This window comes from Mastigoproctus giganteus, chromosome 5, assembly GCF_048544385.1.
Source record: "Mastigoproctus giganteus isolate SK-2022 chromosome 5, ASM4854438v1, whole genome shotgun sequence".
Taxonomy (NCBI): domain Eukaryota; kingdom Metazoa; phylum Arthropoda; class Arachnida; order Uropygi; family Thelyphonidae; genus Mastigoproctus; species Mastigoproctus giganteus.
This window is the reverse complement of record NC_143579.1, coordinates 121,029,164-121,047,428: the sequence shown is the minus strand read 5'-3', so window position 1 is coordinate 121,047,428 and position 18,265 is coordinate 121,029,164. Positions and strand designations below refer to the sequence as shown.

General features: G+C 36.6%; 1 protein-coding gene across 4 annotated transcripts in view; it reads right to left on the bottom strand.

Annotated features, from left to right (window-relative positions):
• The window catches only part of LOC150085669 (putative sodium/potassium/calcium exchanger CG1090), a 273,451-nt gene that overhangs the window by 186,380 nt on the left and 68,806 nt on the right, over positions 1-18,265 (bottom strand). For all 4 annotated transcript variants that reach the window (XM_090374171.1, XM_090374172.1, XM_090374170.1 and 1 more), the window contains exon 2: positions 11,747-11,887. The gene's annotated coding sequence lies outside the window, so the exon portion shown is untranslated. The remainder of the gene's footprint in view (positions 1-11,746; positions 11,888-18,265) is intronic.

Genomic DNA, 18,265 nt, shown 5'->3' with positions numbered 1-18,265 from the left:
ACTATCAGTATTTTTGTAATTACCATTACCATTAGTATTTTTGTAATTACCATTACCATTAGTATTTTTGTAATTACCATTACCATTAGTATTTTTGGTAATTCTTTAAAGAATAACCATATTTTTGTCTACCTACTGTATTGGCTCTAATCATTTGTCCCTCCTTGGCAGTTTTATTTTAACGCTACAAATATTAATTATAAATTATACTATATTATAATTTTCTAATTTGGAAGGATGAAAGAAAGGCTTTGACATTAAAAGAAAAAATTGATATCAAAAAAGCAGTGGAATCAAATTCCTCTTGCACACAAGTCGAGGTGGCAAAAAAACTTAATATGGCAGCTACAATAAACAGAATTATGTCACAAAATGAAGTGTTGAATTCAAATGCCCTTAAAGTTTCATGTAAAGTTAAAAGGAGATGAACTGGAAAATATGGAGATGTGGAGAAAGCATTAGTGGAGTGGTTCAAGCAGATATCTGCTGCAAATGTTCCAGTTAATGGCAATTTGTTGAGAGAGAAGGGCATCGAAATTGCTGATAGGCTTGGAGTGGATTTCATTCCTTCCAATGGGTGGATTGATAGATTTATGAAGAAATATGGTTTAATTTACAAAGTAATTTGCGGAGAATCTTCTAGTGTGAATATGTTACTAGTTGATGAGGGGAGAAAAAAAGGAAACTACATGTTTTGATCAAAAAATATAGAAAGTGTGATATTTTTAAAGTTGACGAATTAGGACTCTTTTATAACCTACTTTCTAATAGGACTTATGCGTTCAAAGGACAGAATTGGCATGGAATAAGGAGAGAATTACAGTGCTAGCAGGGGTTAATATGGATGGCTCAGAGAAAATACCATTGCTTGTGATAGGAAAACCCAAGAAATCACACTGTTTCAAGAAAGTGAAAACATTTCCATGTAAATACAGGAACAATAAAACAGAATGGATGACCTGTACTCTTTTTGATGAGTATTTAAGAGCTCTAGATTCAAAGATGACAGGTGAGAATAAAAAAATTCTTTTATTTGTTAATAACTGCCCTAATCATCAAAAAAACAGTGAACACTTAAACCTCCATGTGGAGTTCTTCTCTGGGGATTCCACGTCAGCTATGCAACCAATGAATCAGGGAGTGATCCATTGGTTGCACAATGGATCACTATTATAATTAATTCCTTTAAAAAGACTGGGTTCTATAATGATATAGAAGAAAATGTTGACAGTGTTGAACAGGAAGGGATTCCTTTTGATGAACGGGATTTCCTACAGAGTAATTTGGGATTTACAGTAAATTTTTATGATTATGTTGATATAGACAATGATGTTATCGCATGTGAATTGCAAAGTATTGAATATATTTGCAATGAAGATCAAAACATGGCCGAGTCTAAACAAGAAGATGAGCTTTGCTGTACCAACATTCCGAGATGCAATGGTTAGGTTCTCTTCTCTGCAGCAATTTATTCATAGTGTGCCCGATGTTCCTGAATCAGTGCTGAAATGTGTTAGGGAAATTGATTTATTCTGTATGAAGCTCTCCTCAAAATATTTGAAGCAGTCTTCTCTAGATAGCTACTTGAAAAAATTATAAACATTTTTTAGTTATTCTTTTTGTACTACAGTCAGTCCTCGTACAACACGTGTTTACATTACACAAATTCGATCATACACGATTTATAAATAGGGGAACGATATCTTATATCACACAACCGAATTCGCTTATGCACGATTCGCCTTTGTGTTTACAAGAAATGGCAGTCGAACGCAAAACGATAGGAATGAAGAGAAGATTCTGAAAATGTATTTATGTTTTTTATATCAGTGAAGGAGAAACACATTTCACCATAATAACGTAAAATAACAGCTATCGGTATAATCGCAAATACAATTAGATCGAGTTTACTACCAGTTTATAACAGATTCCATTAGCAGAAAGGCAACTGGAAATTGTTTTTATTGTTTTATGGTAGTAACCTCTAGAAATGCGCTTTAGTAAAATGTGAGGTGTTAATAGTGTATCTCTCTGCCTTTACTGTGTTGTTTATTCAGTTGCTACACATGCACAGCTTTGTTTATGTGTATCAAGGGTGCCTCCTCGTTTTGTAATTGTGCTTTATTCCCTAAAAATGAGTAAAATACTAAAAGGTGTGAAAAGGAAGTGTCCTGGTGACAACACTGCAGATTCAGAGAGAAAAAGAAAAGCAATATCGATAAACAGAGGCGGACTGGGTCAAAAATTCTTACCCGGGAAAATTTGTAGTGGCCTCATACTATGGCTTATGGCTAAAATCACACCGGCTTCCGGCCCACCGGGGTTTCCCCGGTAAGGCTTATGGCCAGTCCGCCTCTGTCAATAGAGAAAAATATGAAATTGTGAAACGCTTTGAGCGAAATGAAAGACCATGTGATATTGCACGTGCTACAGACCTAAATGAGGCAACGCCGGGAATTACAAAGAATGCAGAGAAAATAAAAAAAACTTTCATAGCAGGAACAACTCAAAGTGTAATTAAAATGCATTAAATTAAGACACAAAGAATTGGAAGAGATGGAACGGCTGTCATCTGTTTGGATAGAAAATCAAATAAAAACTAGTTTGCTTATGATAGAAGCAAAAGCATTAGCAATATTTAATTACGTAATATTTGTAATAAAATACTTACGTATTTTATTACGATTATTTTTTGTGTTTGGTAATGTTTTGGTTACAAATGTGTGTTCAATCTTGGGTGGTCGGCACCTAACCCTATTTTTCCCATAGGGCCTGTTGTTTATATTGCACGATTTTGCATTGCCCGAGGGTTTCTAGGAACACAACTATCGTGCTATACGAGGACTGACTGTACTTGTAATTATTGTAATTTATTTTTATCATTCTCATTACCTTTCCACTCATTGCATCCTTGTTATAATTTTGAAATCTTATTAAATATTGTTTTGAATTAAATGTTTTTATTTTTGATAGTTTTCCTGCAATTCACATGTATGTGTATCTTTTCATTTTTATTTGTGCAATTAATATTTCATACCCTTAGGTCATTTTCCCTTCTAAGAAGTTCTAAACCTCAGGTCCCTTGGAAAACTTCTTATTCGTGTTCTACCGTATTACCAAAGGATAATAAAAATGTATTTCTGATTCAAGTTTATTATAAACTAAGCAAAGAAAACATTATTACATTTAATTAAAATATTTCTGCAGGATACATTAAACCGTCATCTCTTTCTTTAGTTCTTCATACATGGGTTGTAGTTGTTGAAAACTATCCATATCTTGGCAGACTTGCATGCTTCGGTTGACGTTGGGAGTCAGAATCCATAACTTGTTGTTTTAAAGCTTCCTGAGTTTGAAATATTTTTTTCATATTTTTTGATGAACTCCTTCATTTGCACATTGTCTACTTCTTCATCAGCACTTGTGGCTTCTTCAAATGCACACTGTTGATCTAAATTAAGGTTTCCATCAGTCATTTCTTCTGAGTGTGATTCAAGCAAGTCACAACATTTGTAGTTTCCAGTTCATCTAAACCAAGCTGTCTTCCAATATCTATTATTTCTTCAATAACAGCTTGCACTTGAGAGGGAAAGCCATCAAAATTATTTGTGCAATGAGGCAAAATGTGTTTCTACACTGCACACATATTGCTTTCAGTTAATTCTTCCCAAGCATGGGAAATATTTTTAATTGCATCTCTGATGCTATATTTTTTCCAGAAGTCAATTAAAGAAATTGCATTGTTGCCTGTTGTCTGGGCAGTTCCCTGTGCAAAAACTCTTCTTAGGTAGTAGGCTTTAAATGTGATTATTCCTTGGTCTATGGGCTGCAATAAAGATGTTGTGTTTGCTGGTAAAAAAATTACTTTTACATTCTCACACAATGTACCAAGTGTAGTTGGATGAACAGGGATATTATCTAAAATCAAAAATGCTTTAAAAGCAATATTGTTATTAATTTTCAACAGCTGGGAAAAAATATATTGAAAACCAGTCTTCAAAAAAGAGCTTTGGCTACTCATGCTTTCTTATTCGAATGCCAAAAAACTGGAAGCAATCATTGATTGTAGCCTCTAATAGCGCGAGGATTCAATTAACGATAAACAAGCATTGGTTTCAATTTGAAATCTCCTTCTGCATTGCCTCCCAATAAAAGTGTTAAATGATCCTTAGCCACTTTATATCCAGATTGACTTTTTACTTTTTTGGAAATATAAGTTCTGGAAGGCATTCTTTTCCAAAATAATCTAGTTGCATCAACATTAAAAATTTGTTGGTCTGTGTATCCACCTTCCTCCACTATTTTCTTCAAAATATTGGGATATTTAGCTGCAGCTTCTTTATCTGCACTAGCAGACTCCAGTAATTTTAACATTATGCAATTGAATTTGATTTCTAAAACGGTCAAACTAACCACTGCTTACAATAAAAGTTTCTTCAGTTTCTTGTAATAAAAGTTTCTTTCTGCATGAACTCCGTTTTCTTTCACTGCCATAAAGAGACTCAAAGCTTTTGTTTGAATTGCTGCTTTGCTAAAAGGAATACATTTTTGGTTGCAGTCTTCCACCCACACAGATAAGAGATGCTCTATTTCTATCGTTGTAACGCTTCTATTCCTAGTACGTGTAGTTGTTTGCAAGCCACAAAAAGCTGATACAACTTTACCTTTTTCTTTTATTTCATCTGCATGTTTATGTACTGCAGATTTATGCATTCCAACATCTCAGCCTATTTTACAATTGCTATCAGCATGTGCATGTCATTTTATTACATAAAATTTTTGTTCTAATATAATAACAAGCCTCCTCTTTTTTGAACTTGCATTATTTGCACTAAAGGTATTCTTCGGTTTGTCCATATTTGCTAGGGGCAGGTTATCAATATTTAAAATATAATACAGTACCGTACACGTATATAGGATAACAAACTGCAGCACGTCTTCACCCAACAACATCCATACGTGGACTGACCAGTGAGTGTTTGGTTGTTGCAACGCAGTGTGAGTCATTGATAACCCACGAGTAATTTTTGGTGCAATTTGGAATAAAACACTCATGCTAATCGAATTTTGACTCATATTAATTTTAAATATGGTCTGGTATCACTTTATAATTCGTACTAAATCAAATTTCGTACTATTCAAATTCATACTAATCGAGGCTTTTCTGTACTGCAATCGCAACATGGATTTCAGCGTTCTCCCCAGGACCAATTGAATGGGCACACTGCCCAGTGAATTTAACTGACCACCCAGCTAAAATTAATCGATTCTCGCAGTACCCTATGGTACTGCTCACTGATCTTCATAAATATTAATTCAAACATACTATGCGATCGAGGTCAATGCGACAGGAGCAAATAATGTTAAATTATGCAATTAATTTTTGAAATGGATCGCTTAAGTCACATTTATAAATAACAGAAAATTTTATAATATTGCGAAGTATTACACTTCCTCACGCCACTCCATAATGCCGCCCAGCTGGCAAAATTATCTGGAGAGAACACTGGATTTATTAAGGGGAAGTCTTGTCTAACCAATCTGATAGGTTGCTATAATGCAGTGACCAAAGAACTGGATGCAAATACAGGGTTGTTAAAATTAAAGTATCCCTATGTAGAGGGCTCTGGAGCAAGTCCTAAGGCTCGTACTGAAGAGAAATTTGGACAACAGATACAATAAAGAATGCGCTCGCCATTTATTGGAAAAAAAAAATAGTTACAAAATTTGTCACTGTATGGCGCATAACTATCTTAGTTACGTTTATTGCATAATCATAATTATGCAACAATGCCAACAACGTTGCAGGAAAAGGGGCTATTAGTGAAGCTGTACTATCAGAACAGCAACAATGCGGCTATCAGAGAATTCTGGCATCAGAAGTGTCTTATGCACTTCTGACAACAGATACAATAAAGAAATTTTCTCATGTTGAAGATGTGGCTATGGCTGTCGTGGATTTATTAAGTCAATCTCCATGTGGTAGCACAAGTGTACTAGCCTGTTTCTAGTGAAATGGGCATAGCAGCTAAAGCATAGTATGCAGATATTTGTTTCACATACGCACTTCAGTTTCTGGCACAAATGACAGTGGATATCACTTGGCCATGGAACATCGTTTGGAGTAATGAAGTCCACTTCTGCTTAAATGGACAAGTGAATACACACAACTGTCGCATTTGGGCAACAGAAAACCCTCGAGTTATCCAAGAGGTCCCATTGCATTCTCCAAAAGTGACAGTGTGGTGTGGATTTACGGCCACATTCATGATTGGGCCATATTTTTTTGAACAGGTAACACAGACTGGACCCCGCACTTGTTCCGTCACTGGACAGCGATATTATGAATGTTGGAAAATTTTGCAATACCAGAGCTGCAACAACGTGGTTGCCTTCGGGATACCATATTCATGCAAGACGGTGCGCCACCCAACATACGCCGTTGTGTCCAAAGATTGCTAAGGCAACATTTTACAGACGAACGGGTCATCAGCTGTTGTTTCCAGATATCTTGGCCACCCCAATCACCGGACCTCACCCCATGCGACTTCTGGTTGTGGGATTTTTTGAAGAACCAGGTGTATCGGGAAGGATGTCAAACTCTTGCTCCAGAGTCCTCTACATAGGGATACTTGGGTGAACTACTGCAACAAAATCTAGGAAAATTGTTTGATGCGCTGAGAAATGCAGTTGTGTTTAACATTGGCAGATGCAAGGTACTGCAACATGGGCAGCAGTAACCCCAGAGTAGCTAATCAACTGCGTGGTGTGGGCGAAGTTTTTCTTAAATTTTTACCATTTTATCGACTTGATTGGCATATTAATTTATTTTCTAGAAGTAGCTTTATATTCCTAGTTATAATACTTAGTTTATTTTGAACTTAGATAGAGATTTTGTAGGTTATTACTTACTATCGGTAAAACTCGTACCATTCAAAACTTGCTGCCATTGTGTGGTATCGATACATAATAGCTTAACATATATTTCGAACTTGATAGCATAAGGTATAATGTAAAACTAGATAGCATAATATGTAGCCTGTAGTAGGAATCTGTTAGCCGTGTATAGTATTGGCAATTGATCAATTAAATTAATAAATCCTTTTAATTTTTATTGTTGTTAATTAAATTGTATTTAAATGGAAATCATGCCCCAGAGACTAGAGCAGCAAGGCAACTTGAGCAAAATAGCAAAAGTGATGTGGTTCACAGGAGAACCGAAGGGGGCGATTCTCAGTCTAAAAAAATGTAAAAAAAAACGCATCACAGTCTAAAAAAATGTGCAAAATGCGACATGTTTGCGAATCTCTCTTGAACAGGACATGATCTTGCCATGGAGGATGTCTTTGTGGGTGCTAGGTGCAGAGAATGTAAAGAAATTAGGCACCAACTCAGCGATCTGATGGGCGTCTATGAGAGCTTGAAGAGTCAGGTGGATGCCCTCGAAAGAATTAAAATGGGGGGCCCATGAAGTTCTCAGCTGCCCAACTCAATGCCAGAGTACACTCTTATGCACCAGGCAACACAGTGGCAACCTTCAAGCAGAATGCGCTTGTATCACAAGAGCTAGTTATTGTTGGTGACTCAATTGCCAGGGAAACAGGAAATATATTGTGCAAAAAGGACAGCTCACGGGGTTTTGTCAATGGTATACAGAAACTTTGCTATCAAGGATAAGGAAGTGATTATCCCTTTGTATAAGGCCATGGTTAGGCCGCATCTTGAGTACTGTATACAAGTCTGGAGGCCTCACTTTAGGAAGGATGTAAATCTGCTGGAATGGGTGAAGAAAAGGGCAACCAGCTGATTGGTGAAAGAAACAAAGGGGTGCTCTTACCCCGAAAGGATTCAGTTCTGCACATTTCAGCATCTTGAGACTAGGCACCTGTGGGGAGATCTGATTAAAGCTGTGACTGGATTGAGTAAGCTGAATGTTAATGGTATTCTTCCAATTGTTGAGACTACACACATGACGGGACATAAATTAAATTTGAAGAAGGCTGGTTGCAGGACAGATATGTGAAAGTTTGCCTTCGGACAGCAGGTGGTTGATTGTTGGAACAGGCTTCCATCTGTTGTTATGGAAGTGGATGGGTTAAATAAATTCAAGGAAGAACTAGACAAATTTTTGGAGGGTACAGATGGGTGAACTGTGAACATTTTTTTTTTTTTTTTTTGGCTGATAACTATATAAGCTTGCTTTCTTTCATAATTTGCCATTACTAGTACTATTAAAACTTGTTATTGAAAACATCATTAGTTTTTCTATCCAAGAACAGGAAGAACTATTTAAAAATATATATATTCACTTGGAATTATTGTAATTTAAGACAAAATTGACTTGGAAGTTTTATTAACAGATTTTGGTTGTGGAACGATTTGTCTTCTTCCATGTAAATACGATTAAAATGTACTGAATAAAATTTTAATAACCATTTAAATGCACTGAATGAAAGCAATTAAAAACTGAGAAAATTCAACTTGACTATACTTGAAATAACTAACATTTAATAGTATCGAAGACGCCTGGTCAGCATGAAGAGGAAAAGACCAAACCCTCCAGCATATGACAGCATGACAAAACAAATGGCCCTCAGTCCCCAGTGGCTTTCACTCCCCCTCTTACGACAGCGAGAGGATCAGAGTGGAAGCAGAGGGTGCTAAGAATCTCTGGGTACGATCAGGCTGCCATGCATGGAAACTGAACTTGGCCTGTTACAACGTAAGATCGCTCATTGGTGAAGACAGGATATTAGAGCTGGAAAAGGAATTAGAAAATGTGAATTGGAATATCATCGGTTTGGCTGAAACAAGAAAAAGAAATGAATCACTTATAAGTTTATCAAGTGGAAATCTGCTGTACACCAATGGAAACAGTGAAAGGAGGGAAGGTGGAGTTGGGTTTCTGGTCCATAAAGATTTTAAAAACAACATTTTTGAATTCAAAAGTACATCACTAAGGGTGTCAAGACTAATACTCAAGATTTCTAAGAGGTACAAGCTAAAGGTTATAATGATTTATGCACCAACATCGAGCCATGATGATGAAGAGGTTGAAGAAATGTACACCGAAATTGAGTCTTCCAGATGAGCAGAAAACTCACTACACTATTATTATGGGGGACTTCAATGCTAAGGTTGGAAAAAGACAAAACAGCACAGAAAGGGGAACTATAGAAAATTTTGGAATTGGTGAAAGAAATGAAAGAGGCGAAAGACTTGTGGAATTTGAAGAATCTCAAGGATTGTCAGTAATGAACACTTTTTTTCAAGAAAAGGATGAACAGAAAGTGACATGGAAGAGTCCAAATGGATTAACAACTAATGAAATCGACTTCATCCTCACTAACAGAAGATATATTGTGAATGATGTTACGTCCTGAATAAGGTAAATGGAAGTGATCACAGAATGGTAAGAAGTACACTTGATAGAGTAGGAAAGGAAAAAACTGACTCGAGTAAATAATACAAAGGTCTTTGAGATAACAGAAGAGGAGAAAAAGCAGTATGTACGTACTTAAGAACAAGTTTGAGCTTCTGCAGACTGCTCAGGACCAAGATATCAATGAGGAATATTACAACTTTCTGAAAGTGATAAAGCCCAAAAAACCTATAGGAAAAAAGAAATCCAAAGGAAAAAAAAAACACTTATGATGAACCGAAGGTGAAAAATGAAGAGCAAGATAAACACTGACAAGGAGAAAATTTGAATATACTGAGTTATGCAAAGCCATTAGAAAGAGACTCAGAGAGGACATAAGAAGATTTAACACAAGAAAAGTAAAACAAGCATTAAGGGAAAACAAAGGATTTAAATCAGCAGCCATGAACAGTAATACAGAAAGACAAATGATACTGAAACTGAAGAACAGTGATGGTGTACTTATAAACAGCAGAGAAGACATAATTCAAATAGCAGAAGACTACCATTGAGAATTATACACGGAGCGAGGGAATGATGCCAGCAGTGGGGAAGATGGATTGCAAATTAGCAACACATACGACCTACCCGATATTCTTCCTGATGAGGTAGAACATGCATTGAAGAAAATGAAGAATCAGAAAGCCCTGGGGGAAGATGAAGTTACTGTAGAGTTGTTAAAATTGGGAGGAAGAGACATAACACAAAAACTGGCAAGGCTCTTCACAAAGTGCATTAGAAAAGGTGTGACGCCTAAGCAGTGGAATAATGCAATCATAGATTTGCTGCATAAGAAAGGAGATAAATCAGAAATTGGAAATTATAGACCAATTAGCTTATTATCCCACAGCTACAAGTTGTTCACAAGGGTCATTACTAACAGAATAGAAAGAATACTTGATGAGAATCAACCGAAAGAGCAAGCTGGCTTTAGGACAGGATTCTCAACTATTGATCACCTTCACGTAATATCACAGCTAATGGAGAAAGCAAATGAATATAAAACACCATTATGCCTGGCATTTGTGGATTATGAAAAGGCATTTGACTCCATACAGCATAAGGCAATGTTTCGGGCACTGGAAAGACAAGGCATAGATACCCCACATATTATGATTTTGAAGAAAATATATGAGAATGCTACCTCCTTTATTAGACTAGACAAAGACAGTAGGAAATTTAAAATCGAGAAAGGAGTTCGACAAGGAGACACAATATCTCCGAAGCTGTTTACTGCTGCCCTTGAGGAAGCAGTAAACAGACTGGTCGCAGAAAGGAGTCAATGTGAACGGAGAGTACCTAAACCATTTATGATTTGCTGATGACACTGTGGTCATAAGCCACGATCCCAAAGAATTAATCAGTTATGCAGAGTTAGAAAGGATTTTGGACTAAAGATAAATATGGCTAAAACAAAAGTAATGATGAACAAGTATACGACAGAAAGGGAAATAATGATTGAAGGAGCAGTAATTTAAAGGTGGAGTCATATACTTATCTGGGACAAGTTATTAGCTGTAATAATGATAAATGGCTGGAAGTCAAGAGAAGAATAAATTTTGGATGGATAGCATTCAGGAAATATAGTCACATACTGAAGAGCAATATCCCAGTTTGTCTGAAACGTAAAATAATGAACCAACATATACTCCCCACCATGACTTATGGAAGTGAAACTTGGGCACTCACCAAAAGAATGGAAGAGAAGCTGAGAACTATACAGTGAAGAATGGAATGAATTATATTGGGAATCAGACTGTTAGATAACAAGAGAAACACATGGATTAGGCAGCAAACTCAAGTAAAGAACATTCTTATCAAAACAAAAGAACTAAAATGGTCTTGGGTAGGACACATAGCTCGAAGACATGATGACAGAAGGACTAAGAAAATAACAGAATGGTACCCAAGAGGAGCTAGAAGAAAACCTGGAAGACAAAGGCAGAGATGGATAGATGAAATTCATTAGTTTGTGGGTAGTAAATGGATGGCCAGTGCTCAAAACAGAAGGAACTGGAAAGTTTCTGTAGAGGCCTTCATCCTACAGTGGATTGAAAATGGCTGATGATGATGAGTACCGAAGAAGGGTAAATTAAGTTCCCAGAGGAGTTATAGCTGAGTGCAGACACCAAACATCGCTAGATAATCAATACTGTCAACAGAAGAAAAACATGAAAGGTATTAATTAACCCAAATGTTTCTTTTTTCTTTTTTTTTTTTGCTAACTGAGAAACACTTCAGAGACCCAAACCATTATTACAGTATACAAGTATTAAAAATGTGATAACAAAATAGCCTACTTTGAGAAAATCAAATTATGCCTACCTGATATGTCCCAGAATCAACTAATAAATAGCCACACAAGGGTATTTTGACCCTTGTCAATAGAGGCACATGCAATCATATAATAACGTCACTGTATAGAGGTCAGACAACAAAATACCTGGTTGTTTTAGAGTATTCCACCTAGAAGGAGTAAAATAAAAAGAATAAAAACACATTTAAATTCTTGTGATTTATATAAAAATATTACTATGATGTCATGAATTACTTTTTAACACTTCAACAAAATATTGACATTTTACTAAAGAATATTTTAGTATCTCTATTACCAACAATAACATCTCAATCCAACTCAATAATAGGGCTGAGTACATCCTCGGGTTTGACTTTACCTGTAGACCATCAGATTGGGCAGACTAGGAGGGCATTAACTTTGCAACTTCAACCCTCTCTGACAACTTGCTTTCAGACAAGCAAACTGATGACAATCAATGAAATGCCAGGAAAGGCCTTAATGGGAGCTGATTAAATTTCTATCTTTGTCCTTAATATGTCCTTAATAAGCATTTTCATGCCACTTGAAGCATATATGCACTAAATGGATTTTCATCCAGCCCGAATGAAAAATCCAGATTGACGGATAAACTTGTTTTTCATACCTATCTTACTATAATAAAACTAAATAATTTCAAGTCTTATGATATTATACAACTAGGCATAATATCATAAGACTTGAAATTATCTATTTAATATTGGTGTAGATACACCAAAGGTAGCTCTTAAAGAGAAAACTACAAAAGTAGTGTAAAAGGCATCATTTCATCTGTATCTCATATTATGACCATCCTTCATGAGTTACCATGTATTCACTACCTCGAATAAGCAACACTTGCTAATAGAGAAGTCTATTGTTACTTATTCTTGTGGGTACCACCACCACCCAGACAGCACCGTTTCAAGGCTTGTTGGCCTTTCATCGGTGGGTGGGCAGGTACCCTGGTATTGCCAACGTGACAACCCAGTTGTGAAGTTAATCCCATAATATGAGAGATGCCAAGAGGGGTACTTGATAATACTATAATAAAACTAAATGCAACTAGGCATAATATCATAAGAGCTTGAAATTATCTATTTAATATCAGTGTAGATACACCATATGGTTTTTTAATATGCTATAATTTCAAGCTCTTATGATATTATGCCTAGTTGCATTTAATTTTATTATAGTATTATCACGTAAACCTTTTGGCATCTCTCATATTGTGGAATTAACTTCGCAACTGGGTTGTGAAGTTAATGATACAGATGAAATGATGCCTTTTACACTACTTTTGTAGTTTTCTCTTGAAGAGCTATCCATGGTGTATCTACACCGATATCAAATATACCTACCTTACAACCTCCCCCCCATCTCCCCCATCATAGCCAACTAACTTGGCTATGACGTAAAAAGAAAGAAAGTCCTACCTGTTTAGATAAGGCTCAAATCCGGTCTTTTTCCACATGGTATTGGAAGGGCAGCAAACGTGGGAGCAGCAATGATCATATTAACCTCGGTATTCTATTGAAAGAACATTCTTCAATAAAATACTAAATTCCAGAAATGTGCTTATAAGATAGTCCTTGTACTCAAATTGGCATCTCCAAAATCAGCACACAATTTCACACCTATTGCTCATATCTTCCTGGTTCTCTAATTAATCAAAAAATGTGTTTTGCTTGCTATATGTGAAAGGCCTCCACAAACACTATCTTAAAAGATTGGTCAACTGTTATATGCTTTCAGATGCTCATTCAAAAAGTTCTCTCTGCTGAAATTCAGAGCAGTTTACATGCATCATCTTCCCGAATCCCACTGTTACCTCTGATCCAGTCCAATCTCAACAGTTATCCGAAACTATCAGAAAATTGCCAGACCGTTCTAAAAATTTCTTGAAATCATTCTATCAAATAAATAGCCTGCATTTTATATCCTCCAATAGAGCGATTATTGGGAAGTGAGATGTGAAATTCCACGAGGATTTAGTGTTGTGGGATTTCACATCTTACTAATCATCAAATAACTCGATTGTCTTTTTATCTCCTTTCATGAAATCAAGTTAGCTAGACTTGACTTTGGTAAGCATATTTCTTTCCAGCATTCTGAAGCCCACCATTCTGGAACCTTGAATCAAAAACTTGGCCTCTTATCAAATCCACAGTATAGGGATGATAATAAGGTATACAAACATTTATAAATGTTCATATTCTCTGCTACATGTCTAATCTTCAGTTCCAGCAATTTGCTAGAAAAACTTTTGAGGTAATGATAATAAAATCATTACCTCAAGATTATAAAATGGACCAGTGGATAGTTCTATCTCCCAAAATCCACTTCAATGTCTATCATCTTCAAAAATGTGGATTGTGTATCAATATCATACAAGATTCAAATCATTAAGTTCATGTTCATCAATTTCTGTACTCAATACCTAGGATAATATCAATGTTTGCAAAGAGAAAAACAGGAGAATGTGAAAAAGATTAAAACTCAAGGATTCTTTCCTAATACGACAATGAATAATTCTGGGACCTCAAACCAACTTTGACAGCTATAAAGCAATTACAGGTAACAATTTCCAGTATATTGGAACAGAATCCATGCCCAATCACCAATTTTGCATCCCACAGGCAAAGAACTTCTTGAATGAATTCATTAACTACATACCTCCAAGACACTTTAAATTAGAGTAAACTTTCAATTGTACAGAACTGTGGGAAGAGGCATCCATTATTCCCAAATGTCCATTAAATTTGACTTTTTTTTTTTTTTTTTTTTTTTGAGCGCATTTGTTTCCCCACATAAGCGATTATTTAAATAGTTACCCTGTATATGAAACACTGAAATAAAGTTACACATTAAAAACAAGCTTTTATTTAACCTTGACCTTATTCGCTGACACATGATACAGTTAGCAGAAGATAATTTACCATGACTGTATATAGTGGTGTTCCTGGAAAAACTTTATTCAGAGTTAAAGAAGTCATATCCAAGATATAGGTGACTCTGAAGAGTCACCTATATCTTGGTAAACCTTTTGGCATCTCTCATATTACTAGAGAATATTTTAGCTAAGAATAGAAAATAATAGCTAAGAGTGGAGTCAGCTTAGCCTTACTTTTTACAATATCTGACAGTATTTTTGTCCCCACGGCATATGCTCACAGATGAGGAAGGAGACACACCAGAGTCTAACTAGTAACTACCCCGACAGCTTTAACTACTGCACAACACTCAAATGTTTGCACTTTCTCTTTTTACTAGTTTTCTTAAGGGCTATTATGATACCCTGTAAATGAGGTTATAATTTAAAAAAAAACATGGTGCAGATGAACAATTATGACAATATGATGAAACAATATGACAGCAAACATATCCACAAAATGGGACAATTTCTGTCAGCTGCTGTTATTCCAATTTCCTGGATCTGATAATCACATTCAAAAATACAACCTGGTGGCAGTCAATTTTTTTGCCTGTTTAGTCCAAAGTCCATTAATTAGAGGTCCATAAAAGTGAGAGTTTACTGTAATTTGTTTAACTGAGTACAAAACAACAATGAGCACTACAATTTGACAACTATGTCAATGACACATAAATCAGTTTGCAATACCATATTAGATATTCCATGGAAAATACACACAAATGATTATTATGAAGAAATGTAAACTGTCCCACTCAAGAGCTGAAAACAGAAAATTACATTAAAAGTATAAATATTGAACTTACAATGCAACTAAAAAGAAAAATGAACTCTAGAAAACATAACAATAACTGTTATGAATATAACAATGCATAAAAGGAACTAGCCATAAGGCAAATAACTCTAAACTTGAATGGATCACCTGACTGTTGATGAACCTGTAGGTTGGTTATATGGTGGGGAAGTGAAACTCCAGCAGAGTGCCATCACTCCTACTCCAAGGTCAACAGAACAATCAAGAACACCATTTCAGTTTGGTATTGTTCAAAGATCTGCAACAGGTTTGGCAGATCGGCAGCTTAAATTTATTGCCTTCAGTAGAAAAAGAAGCCTCAAAGCTAATTATCCCAGATGTAATGGTATCTGCAACCAACAAGATCAGCTGATGATAACATATATTAAACTAGCTACACTCAATATCATGACATTGTCAGGAAAAATTGAGGTGTGTGTGGACATCTTAAGGACAGAAAAATAAGCATACTTGGAATAAGTGAATCAAATGGAAAGGAAATGGGTGTAGAGTTATGAGGAGGCTATTACCTATATTGGTCCGGGGATAATGTAGCGAGGAAGGGTGTAGCCATCATTATAGACTACAGGATTAAGGAAAGGCTACTGGAGGTGAATAATATCAGCGACAGACTCAGGCCAATTAAACTGCAAATGAATGATGGCGAAACATTGAAGATGGTACAATGTTACGCACCACAAATCGGTTGCGAAGAAATGGAGAAGCTGGAGTTTGAGGAAAAGCTCGAAGAGAACATCACAGGTGGAGATATGGTTATCATGGGTGACCTGAACACAAAAGTCGGAATGGAGAGACAAGGACTAGAATACATTATGGGTCTGCATGGCTGGGGACCTAGGAATGATGATAGTGACAGGCTGTTGGATTTCTGTTTACGGAACAGCTTGGTCATAGGAAACACCTGGTTCAAGAAGAGAAAGAGTCACAAAGTGACAAGATACGGTCGGGACTGTCAACAGGAATCCCTTCTTGACTATATACTCGTGGATAAAGAGCGACACAGAAGACTAGTGGACATCAAGTTCATTCCTAGTGTCTCCTTGGGTAGCGATCACAGGTTAGTTGTTGGAGTTTTAAGATTCCCTAAATTGAAGAGTATAAAAATAACAAGAGAAAACTAAGGGTGTGGAAGTTGAAAGAAAAGGAAAAATGGGCGATGTTCAGAGAAGAGTTCAGAAAGGTTGTACCTAAGACAGTGGTGAACAGCACGGAATCAGAATGGAAAGCATTCAAACTGTATAGTAGGACTGATAGAGCAGTTTTGTGGAAGGACAAGCAATAGAAGGAGATGGAAAGAAACCCCATGGTGGAATGATAGGACGAGAGTGGCTGTGAAAATCAAGAAAAATGCATTCAGGACCTACTTTCAGAACAGAAATGATGAGAATAAAGAGAGATATGAAACTGTGAATAGAGAGGATAAGAGGATAGCTAAGAATGGAGTGAAACTCTACGACATGATATCAACGGTAATAAAAAGATACTGTATGGTATGGTGAAGAATAGAAGAAGAGATGGTGAACAGAGCAAATACTTGATAGATGAGAATGAGAACGAAACCTAATAACCAAGGATGAAGAGATAAGAAAAACATGGAAGAAGTATTTTGAAAATATGTTGAACGTGCAGGACAGCCAGCAAAAGGGACAAAGGCAGGTTGGTCATAGAAGAGGGGAAGGAAGAGAAGATAGCAGAGAGAGAGAGCAGACAGACTTGATGTTTCCATGCAGGCATGGAAATACATCAAGACAGGTAAGTCTGCTGGTATGGATGAGATAAATGGAGAGATGCTGAAGGCTATGGGCAAGGCAGGAATAGCGTGGACATGCAGGCTGTTACGTAAGATCTGGGATGAGGCCGACCGGGCTAGCCGAGTGGGTAAAGTACCTGCCCGGCAACCCAAAGGTCGCGGGTTCGATTCCCGCCTCGGGCTTGGATCAAAGTACTGCAAAAACCTTGAGAGGTGCAATATGGCCACAGAAGCCGATGCGCCAACAACTACCAAATCAAAAAAAAAAATCTGGGATGAGAGACAGGTGCCGAAGGACTGGAAAGAAGGTTTGATCATCCCATTGTTCAAGAAGGGGAACAGGAAAAAGCATTTCAATTATTGAGGCATCACACCGACATCATATGTGAGTAAGCTGTATGAGAGAGTGTTAGAGCGGAAGATAAGAGGAACGATTGAAAATAGGATGGCTGAGGAACAGTATGGCTTTAGGCAGATAGACGGTGGATCTAATTTTCTGCAGCAGGCAATTGGTGGAAAAGTGTTATGAACACAATAAAGAAATTTTTGAATATAAAGAAAGTGTTTGATGCCATAAAGAGGAAGAAAGTGTGGGAGATTTTGAGAAACTTGGGGATAGAGGAACATCTTGTGGAGAGAATTGAGAATATGTGCACCAATACAGTGAGCAAAGTGAGAACAGTGATGCAGTTGAGGGAGAGCTTCGAAATAACATCAGGTTTGAGGCAAGGAGGCGTCCTGTCACCACTACTATTCATAGCTGTCATGAATGATATGCAATGTAGAGTGGTGGAACAATTTGGACAAGACCAAATGAAAGTCATGCTCTTCGCAGATGACCTCTGCATATGGGGGAGAGAGCAGGGAACAAGTGCAACATGTTGATATATGGGTTAGTGGCCAATGAATTTGGACTGGTTTTCAGGAGAAGAGTGAAGTAATGGTTCTAAAGAGGAGTGGTGAGCTTGATGGATACATTACAATGTATCCGTCAAAGATACATTGTAATGTATCCGTTAATGGTTAACAACTAA